The sequence below is a fragment of the Orbicella franksi genome, chromosome 9 (genome assembly GCF_964199315.1).
Source record: "Orbicella franksi chromosome 9, jaOrbFran1.1, whole genome shotgun sequence".
NCBI lineage: Eukaryota > Metazoa > Cnidaria > Anthozoa > Scleractinia > Merulinidae > Orbicella > Orbicella franksi.
The window spans coordinates 26,086,074-26,096,532 of NC_138153.1; the positions used below are offsets into that span (position 1 = coordinate 26,086,074).

At 39.8% G+C, this 10,459-nt stretch overlaps 2 protein-coding genes across 2 annotated transcripts in view; one reads left to right on the plus strand and one right to left on the minus strand.

Moving 5' to 3' along the window:
- LOC145498169 (uncharacterized) overlaps positions 1-3,279 on the plus strand; it is a 69,943-nt gene extending 66,664 nt beyond the window's left edge. The window contains exon 3 of the transcript XR_014050785.1: positions 3,270-3,279. The gene's annotated coding sequence lies outside the window, so the exon portion shown is untranslated. The remainder of the gene's footprint in view (positions 1-3,269) is intronic.
- LOC145498197 (uncharacterized) overlaps positions 1-10,459 on the minus strand; it is a 358,759-nt gene that overhangs the window by 14,956 nt on the left and 333,344 nt on the right. The gene's annotated exons all lie outside the window — the stretch shown is intronic.

The following is a 10,459-nucleotide window of genomic DNA, read 5'->3' on the forward strand; positions in this document are numbered from 1 at the left end:
TGTCATCCTCAGAAAACTCTGAGCTTGAACCGTCCGGAGCTAAACCTCCTTTATCAATGTTTTGATCCTTGTCTGATTTCAACCCCTTCGGAGCAAACATTTTCCTCAACAACAGTTGACTTGTCCTTAACTTAGCTCCTCATGACTTTTGTACGGTCTTAATAAACGACTTTTCGCTAGAAATCACTGCATTCCTCCTAGACGACCGCGTGAGACTGATCAAGTATCGGGACAAGCGCGCGAATCACAGTTCCTCTCCCAACAGGGTAGAGTGAGATGATGCGGAGGCTTCTAAATTCACCAAAACTGCCCCAAAATCTTCTATCCTGCAACTTTAAAACAATAAATCTACATTTTCAAATATTTTAAAACACGTGTTTTTGAAAATGCTTATAAAGCAACCTAGTTATTTGTCCTGGTTTTGTTATAGTATCGATACTGTCCCTACTCTACAGGGTGTATATTGTTATGTTACTTTGTGACCAGGCCTTGTTGATGATCAGCAACACCAGAAAACCGGTAACCTATGAATTGTATCTTTCAAGAATACACTCAGAAATGATTTAGGAAATAACCGAAGATTTCTCGGCTGGCTCAAGTCTTGAGGTAATTGCTGCATGCTTTACACGAACACTCAAAAAGACATAGGATGTGAGAAAGAACTTTGTAGTGTTTCCGCCGATAAGATGCCGCAAGCCGCAACTTTGCGATAACATTAATGCTAGTCCCGCTTGATCTTAGACATCATCATCAAAGATGGTATTTTTTTTCCAGTGAAACGTCCTCCGCTCGTAGGTAATCCAGTGTTGGACCGCATTTTAGGTCTGTACGTGCAAACAGACCATTAGTAATCACACTGGAACACAATATTCTCCTTAACTACTCTGACTACTACAGCAAGACATCTATAAAATTGTATCTGCTTTTCTTTTTTTCAATATGCACAATGTACATTTCAAAAAAACAGATATAATTTTATGTTGTCCTGTCGTGAATTTAAGCAACAGAGTACTTTTTTCATGTTCACATAGCCTCGTCTAAACACGAGGGGAGTTGGGAGAATTCAAAACAGTTATGCAAACCCTTGACTTCATCTCAGGTTTGTCTAACTTTCGAGAATTCTCCCAACACCCTGAGTGTTTAGATGAGGCTATGTAAACACGGAAAAAGTACTCTATTGCTTTTATAAAATATTTCTGAAAAAAATGCACAAATCTAAAACATCAACTGTATTTACATACTCTCATCTAAACACACTTATTATATCTCTCAGTTAAGACACGCGCTGTGATTGGTCAATTTAGCGGACCATATTCTCCTGTATGGCCCACTAGAATTTAAAGTTGGCTTTGTTGCCAAACTGTTTCGTGATTTATCGCCAAGTGTTCTTAACTTTTATAGCAAGTGAAAGTTTAAAACTTTCTTATACTCTGAATTGTGTAATAAAGTGTGCTAACGACTTAAAAACAATTTCAAACTGATTCATTTTTCTTTCGAGGTGCATCAGAAATTTGAAGCATTTCCAAGTCCGCATCAATAGAAATTGTTTCCGAACCCGTCAGGCAACACAGCAGAGATATAATAAATATCTTACTAACCTCGTCTTCACGGTCTGTATTGTAAGTTACGGATCCTTGTTTTTTCCCAATCGATTTATGGCACACATGCTTCGCACTTGGGCCATAAATCGAAGGGGAAAAAAAGTTGGTCCGTAAATTACAGTACGGACTTCGAACTCGGTTAGTAAGATGTATTTATTGACCAATGAGAATGTGCATAGTATCTCAGTCATTTTATAAAGTTTGATATTTATGTTTTGCTTTTCTCCTGCTGAACTAAATGATGGACTCAAATGAGTTTCTTTTGCAAGTGATCAGAGATAACAGGCATGTACTTGAATACATAAGGAATTTGCTGGCTTGTAAAGATGTCTCTGTGAACTTTGCTAATCCAGTTAATCAGCAAACAGCCTCCATATTGCAGCAGGAGATGGAGATGTTGAGCTTATAAAATTGCTGGTTTCTTTTGGGGCTCATATTAATGGTGGAACTGTTGGTCTTATGACAGCTTTACATGAAGCATGCCTTGGTGGTCATCCTGAGGTCGTAGATGTCCTGATTGCCGAAGGGGCTGGTGTATGTATTACTGCTGTATTAGTCTATCCACAGACCCTCTAATTTTGTCATGAGTTTGTCAAGATCACAATGAATCAAAGTATTAACCTCGGAAAGTTTGAAAATAATAAACTCTTAGCTATATAACCAACAATATATGTCTGCGGACAGACTATTGCTAGGAGTGGTGAATGGTCCTTCAAAACTCTGGGTCTCATGAAATTTTAGAAGAATTTCATGGGTCTTGCAGTCTTGTTTTTTAGTGGTTATGTGCGTCTTGCAGTCTCTATTCTTATACGAAGCTGTCTCAGAGTCTCGATTTTTCGCAAGGCTAAGGGTCTTGAAGGTCCGATTCGTTCCTTTATCTGTTTTTATAAATGACGTCTTCCAGCTTCACTTGATATTGAATTTCAATGAAGCAGCTTACAAATTTTCCGCGAAAAAGTTAATCCTAACTTTTAATTCTACTAAATTTTCCTAATTCCACAAATAGGTACAAAACCTACCACAACGTCCGTTTTGGCGCCAGAAAAACAGTTCTTTTTCTCTAGGATATCATAACGTAGTGTGTTATAATCAAATTTCCAGTCCCAGTCAGTTCCAAGAAGCTGGCTTAAGGCTGTACAAGCTCATTCTAGCTCTCAACTAAATCTAAGGCTCGAATTTTAAGAGTCTGGACACTTTGAAGTCTCGGTCTAGCAATCTAAAATGTCAAAATGTCTCGGGCTCACAGAGAAAAATGCCTGTCTCGCCATCTCGCAAACCCTGGCATTTACCAGTCGCCACCCCTTATTGCTGCATAGCCTGCAAATATGTCCAGCTTAGTGTGCATGCAGCTATCATGAATGTCTCAATAATTTAGTAGCTGAGTGTCATGTGAGATGGCTGTAATGTAAAGGAAAGTCTCCATACAAGCCAAGTAGCCAATCAGGCAAGAGCTTATCCTGGTTTCTGTAGCATGAAGCAACTTGGAGTATTTCTACTCCTCCCTGGATGGGATGCCAGTCCATCGCAGGGTTACCCCCAGCATTAAGTTCACCAGTACCCATTTATGCACCTGGGTGGAGAGAGGCACTGTGAGAGTAAAGTGTCTGGCCCAAGAACACAACAAAATGTCTCCGGCCAGGGCTCGAACCTGGGCTGTTTGATCCAGAGATGGGCGCACTAACCACGAGGTCTGTCGGACCGCACCTTCCACTGTATCGGGAGGTTAATCTGTGTAGTATTATAGTCTTTTTTGACAGACACAGCATAGCCAGACATGTAGGGGCTGTGATGCCAACCTAAAATAATCAAAGTCTGGAATCTTCAAAATTGCATGAAAATACCTCTCTTTGACCCCAAAATATGGCAGACCAAAAACAAGGAATTTAAAAAAAGATTGAACTATAGAACTGGGACAAACATGACAGAAACATCCTCATCCTTCCAAAAAACAAAGTAAAATTGTGAACTGCTAGACCGTTATACTACCTTGAAAAAAATTATACCTTGCTTTGGTGGTGTTACCTTAATTTTTACAGGCAAATGCATCTGACATAGATGGAATTACCCCATTGTGTTTTGCTTGTGCCAAAGGATCAGTAAAATGTACACGTCTGTTAATAGAAGCTGGGGCTGAGGTGAATCCTTCATTGACAGTTATCTTCCCACCCCTTCATGAGGCGGCATTAAATGGACACATCCACAGCCTAGAAATACTTGTACAGATGGGTGCTGACCTAGAGAAATCCGAGAATCAATTTGGAACAGCTCTACATGTCAAGGTTACATGGAATACATGAGAATTTTACTTCATGCTGAGGCCAATCCTAACTTAATCAAAAGACGCCAAGTTCCTTTGCACACTGCAGCTCTGTGCGGATATGAGGACTGTACCTCACTGCTTATAGATTACGTAGCAAATGTTTACCAGAGAAACTTGCAGAGTAAAAGACCTGCGGACTTAGCTACCGATACAGCATGCAGAAAAAATACTTCAGTCTAAATCTGGTGCATAAATGAAACTAAATTACAAAAAGTTTTCACCATAGTAACCCTAAGTCTGTTTTTTGTATCTACAAAAAATCTAAGGGGGACCCTCTTAACAGCACTTACTGGATTATTTATTTGTTTGTTTGTTTATTTATTTGTTTATTTATTTATTTATTGTATTATAATTTTTTTTTCAGTCTCTGTGTTACAGTTCTTTTTCAAAGAAAACTGCAAATAAACAGGAACAACTTGTGATGAGCTTATTTTTCTCTCGGATATGGCTGGCCAGCTGGTCATTATTCACTGAAACAGAAAAGTGTTTAATTCCATTAAATCTTCATCTCAGAGGTATAAATAGACTAAAGCCAGATACCCAGAATACAGACTCTGGTACTGTTAAGGGATGTTGTCAACAGTCTCATCTACTTTTGTATAGGACTATCCCACTGCCCACCCCCGCAAGCCCACAGCCCTATCCCCTAAATATCAAGTCAAATCTTGTTTTACAGTAGACCAATTTCAATACATTGAAATTCAGCCTAAAACAATAGACCTCAGCATGAGGCTCTGCGGAATAACTACAGAGTTTGTGGGATTTATTCGTCAGAGCCTCGTACTGGGGTCTATTTTTTTAGGCTGAATTTTAATATATCGAAATTGGTCTATTCTAAATGAACAATGAAATTAAATTTCCATCAATGAATTCATGACTTTAATGAGTTGGCCACCTTCAATTCATTCTCTACTTGGATGAACGCTTGACCGAGTTTTTTGCTTGCTTAATTCATTAACTTAGGCCTTTTTGGAATGTATGCTTTCTTTCTTCCAAGGGTTCAATCTGATCATCATCATCATCATTGCCTGTAGCCCCGTCTGGGGCAAAGGTCACCAATAAGCACCCTCCAGTCATCACGGTCCTGGGCCAGTCGTTGCAGTTCTCCCCACGTGTGGCCATTTCTCTTCGTGTCTGCCTCTAAGCCACGAGTTTCTTGGTCGGCCCCTCTTCCTTTTCCCCTGAGGGTTCCAGGTGAGAGCTTGCCTTGTGATTTTAGATGAGGACTTCCGAAGGGTGTGACCGATCCACTTCCAGCGTCTTTGAAAGATGTCATTTTCTATAGGCTGCTGTCTCGTTCGTTTCCACAGATCTTGGTTGCTGATGATGTCTGGCCAGCGTATCTTAAGAATCCTTCTGAGGCAGGTGTTAATGAAAGTCTGGATTCTTTTCATAGTGGCGACGGTGGTTCTCCACGTTTCGGCTCCACAACGCAATACAGGCTTCACGATGGTGTTAAAGTGGTAGTGCTGTTGCCGAGAAGTGATGATCTCGAGACATTCTTGAGCTGTTGGAAAGCTGCTCTCGCCTTCCCGATGCGAGCTCCTACATCAGCTTCTGTTCCCCCAGTGTTATCTACGATGCTGCCTAGGTAAGTGTAGCTCTCCACCTCATCCAGCGCTTCACCTTTCAGCATAATGGGAGTATCTGTGACCGTGTTGACCTTCAGGACTTTACTCTTTCCCTATGGATCTTAAGGCCCAGACGTGCTGAGGCGTCTGTAACAGCGCTGGTCTTTTCCCGCATCTGACGTTGAGTGTGCGAAAGAAGGGCCAGGTCGTCAGCGTAGTCCAAGTCATCCAACTGCTTCCAGTGTCCATTGGATGCCATTTCGCCCTTGGGCTGTAGATGTCTTCATTACCAGTCCATCGTCAGAAGAAACACAACTGGCAACAGTAAGCATCCTTGCCTTACTCCAGTTCTTACCTCAAAGGTATCAGTGAGTTGCCGTCCATGGACCACCCTTTAAGTCATCCCTTCGTACGAGTTTCTGATGATATTGGTTATTTTCTCCGGTGTTCCGTAGTGTCTCAGTAGCTTCCAGAGGGTCTGCGGGTCCACGCTGTCAAATGCTTTATCATAGTCCACAAAGTTGATATAAAGAGGTGAATTCCACTCCAGGGACTGCTCCAGGGTGATACGCAGCGTGGTGATTTGGTCGGTGCAAGACCTATTCTTACGGAAACCAACTTGCTGCTCGCGAAGCTGTGGGTCTATGGCATCTTTCATCCTGTTCAGCAAGACTCGATTTAACACCTTTCCCGGAATGGACAGCAATGTTATACCTCTGTAATTGGAGCAGGAGCTGAGATCACCTTTTTTGGGGAGCTTGATGAGGTAACCCTCCTTCCACTCTGTTGGTACCCGCTCCTCGTCCCAGATCTTATTGAAAAGAGGGTAGAGCAGCTCCACGTTTGTCCTGATCTCGACCTTCAGTACCTCTGCTGGGATGTTGTCAGGTCCCGCAGCCTTGCCATTTCTCAGCTGCTTGAAAGCATTTTGAGTCTCCTCCTTTGTTGGTACGCTACAGTCAATTTGTAGGTCGCTGTCGGCTGGCTGTATGTCCGGAGGGTCTGGGGAAGCAAGTCGGTTGAGCAGCTCTTCAAAATGCTCCACCCATCTCTTCTTCTTCCCCTCTAAATCAGATATTGGTTGCCCTTCCTTATCTTTCACCGGTCTCTCTGGCTTGCTATATTTTCCCGATAGGTTCCTTATGGTAGAATAAAGGTCCCGCCTATTTCCGTGATAAGCTGCCTCCTCAGCCTCTGACGCCAGCGACTCCAGATAGTTGCGTTTGTCTGCGTTAAGGCTCCTTTTGACACTCCTGTTCACCCCTTTGTACTCCTCTTGCGCCTTAGCTTTTGCAATCAATCTGATCACACAACATGAAAAGTTCTATTTAATAGATCTTAATATATACTGAGCAATTTTATTCAAACTAAATCGGAGAGTCGTTCGATTTTGTTCCGCTGGATAACAGCAGACTATTAGAACTCGCGCGCTATATTTCCAGCTCTTGGAATACAATGGAACATTAGAACAAACATTTTTTAGTGTATATCTACTTGCGTTCTGATTTCACAAATGCCGTTCTCTTATTGGCTACTCTACTCACTATCTATTCTTCGGTAGATAGTGAGTAGAATGATAGTTGACTTGGGCTGCGACCTCGTCAACTATCACGCGATAGAAATCTCACGCTCATAATCTAATTTTAGAAGTCTGCATAAAGTCGTGACAGTTGCTTGTATTGCGAAACGCCATTAACGTCGTGCTGCTGGGTAAAAGGCACAGCTTTGTCTATTTTGCTAAGAAAAGCTAGTGCATCAAGGATTAGAAAAACCTTGTCACGACTGAACACAAGAGATTATGATCCTGATCATGTTTTCCTGCTGAACAACAATTATAAAAATTTGTATACAAGTAACTGGGACTTGTTTAATTCTATGCTCATTAAGGCTTTCCGCTGCATTTCACGGTACTGGAGCGTGACTCACTTAACTGAGACCTCAAATATGTCGCACCGATAAGATCAAGAGGGGGTTTTTAATTATGTAATATTCTGCTATATTCACTTAATCCCTACGAAGATTCGTTCAGTACATAAAAGTTCTCGCGTTTAGACTTAAGTTTGCATTCAGCATCATTAATCGAGGTGGGTAAAGAGATGTCAGTATCAGTTTCACAAGGTGATGATCGACTTAATGGCAAAACAGAAAACAAACCGAATTAGATTGACAACACTTACATAACTTGTTTTTATAAAACTTGTTTTCTTTCAACCCAAATTTTCGACGTCACCTTTGGTTTTCAGTGCTGTTTTGCAATGAATAATATTTTCTTCACCTTTAGTTTAGGCTCACTTTACATATCTAAGAAATTCAGTGCCATCTACACTTTATCACGTAATCTTGTGGTCTATTTAGACTAAACTACTAATTCAGTCTACGAGAATGACTTTTTGACCTTTATAATTATATTCTCGGGCGTTTATCATGCCACAGAATTTAATTCCTAGAAAGAGACTGACTAGAAAGGTTTTTCAATAGGAATAATTCAACAGAATTGCTTTTAACGTTCGGTCAGCTGTTTCATTTAACCAAAATCGTGCACAGAGTTCTTGTTTCTACAAGGAATATCATCGAAATATCCAGAATCCTGAAGGTAAGTGAAAGAGTTGTAGCTTGATGTTTACAAGGTGTTCCAAGCGGAGCCACAGACTACAAATAGTTTTTCGCTCCCTCAATTCCGTGGCTAAAACCTATTGGAATATAAGTTTTTTCTCTTCCAAGGGTTCCATCTGATCAGACAACATGATAAGTTTGATTTAATACCGGAACAATTTTATTCGAACTTAATCGCAGAATGATTCGATTTTGCTCCGCTTGATAACAGCAGAACAATAGAACTCGCTCGCTTTATTTCTAGTTTTTGCAATACAATCGAAATAAGAACTAACAGCTTCTGGTTTAAATCTACTTGCGTTCTATCACAAATGCCGTTCTCTTATTGGCTACCCAACTCATTGTCTATTATATGTTAGATAGTGAGTAGCCTAGCAGTGTGAGATTGTTAACAAAATTGCGGCCGCATCTTTGCGTTTTCGAAGTGTCTGTAAAAAGAATTTAGATAAGTTTTAAACAAGTAGCAGATTTATACTAAAACAATGAGATTATTTGCTCTCGATTTCTATGCGTTATAGTCGAATTGGGCTGAGCCTCCGTCAGCTATCACGCATTAGAAATCACAAATTCATATATGTTCAAATTGTTAATTACCATAAGCATCCATGGATGAAAACGCCCGCAAGACCGTGTTGCGAAACTGAGCAAAGACAAACTACTGCATTAAAATCGATCCATTATCTTCTGCAATAATGTTAAGAAGTCTAAGCTCTTTTTGATACTTTTTATTTTGAGTGATCTACGATTAATTCGATACAAAACCAACAATTTTAGATGTCTTTGTTATTCATAAAGTTATGACAGTTGCTCGTATTTCGAAACGCCATTAATTAAGGGTACTGTATTGTAATTATGTTGCATGGCAAAAGACAGAGCTTTGTCTATTTTGCTGGGAAAAGTACATCAAGAACAAGGAAAATCTTGCCAGGACTGAAAAACGATCTTAGAAATTTGTACACAACTAAGAACTTCTGTATTCCTACATGTATTTAGCCTGGGGCCCTACGCTGATTTGAATCTTTTCTTATGAAAACAGCATTCAAGCTATTGTGGTCACACTTTGTAATTTTTCCTAAAAAAAGCATCCATCCATCCATGACTGTTTCAAAGAGCGTTTTACCCGAGTTTGAAATTTTCATGAGCTTAAGAAGGAATCCACCACAAGTTCAAGTAACAAGCCCACAAAAACTTTGTACCGAGATTATTTACATGGTATTGTAAACTGTGCCATCTTCTCAAAAGAAATCATTTCCACTGAAACAACACCAAGCAAATGTCGAAAACAAATTTAAAAGTTCACATGAAAGTACTGTCGAAACTACTGTTGAAATGAAACTGATGATGAAATTTTACCTGTGTTTGCACAATTTCTCTGAACTTTGAAATTTATTTTGTCGAGTTCACATGGGAAATTGTATTTTGTGTTGCCTCAGACAACCGTTTATATCTTTAGCTTTTAGATAATGTAAAAAGGACTGTAACATACTTAAAAGTTACTATGGTACAAGGTTTTGTTCATTAAAAATTTAACCAAAATCGTGCACAGAGATCTTGTTTCTACAAGGAATATCATCGAAATATCCAGAATCCTGAAGGTAAGTGAAAGAGTTGTAACTTGTTGTTTACAAGTTATTCGAAGCGGAACCAGAGACTATATATAGTTTTTCGCTCCCTCAATTCTGTGGCTAAAACCTATTGGAATATAAGCTTTTTCTCTTCCAAGGGTTCCATCCGATCAGACAACATGAAAAGTTTGATTTAATACCGGAGCACTGAATTTCATTCAAACTTAATCGCAGTCATTCGATTTTGCTCCGCTTGATAACAGCAGAATAATAGAACTCGCTCGCTTTATTTCTAGCTTTTGGAATACAATCGACATAAAAACTTACAGTTTCTGGTTTAAATCTACCTGCGTTCTATCACAAATGCCGTTCTCTTATTGGCTACCCAACTCATTATCTATTATGTGTTAGATAGTGAGTAGCCTAGCAGTGTGAGATCGTTAACAAAATTGGCGGACGCATCTTTGCGTTTTCGAAACCGCTGTGAAAAGAATTTAGATAAGTTTTAAACAAGTAGCGGATTTATACTAAAACAATGAGAATATTTGCTCTCGATTTCTATGCATGATGACTGACTTGGGCTGCGCCCTTGTGAGCTATCACGCGATAAAAAAACACAAATTCATTTATGTTCTAATTATTAATTCCATAAGCATTCATGGATGAAAACGCCCGCAAGACCGTGTTGCGAAACTGAACAAAGACAATCTGTTGCATTAAAATCGACTATTACCTTCGGCAATAATGTTAAGAAGTCTAGGCGCTTTTTGGTGCTTTTTATTTTGAATT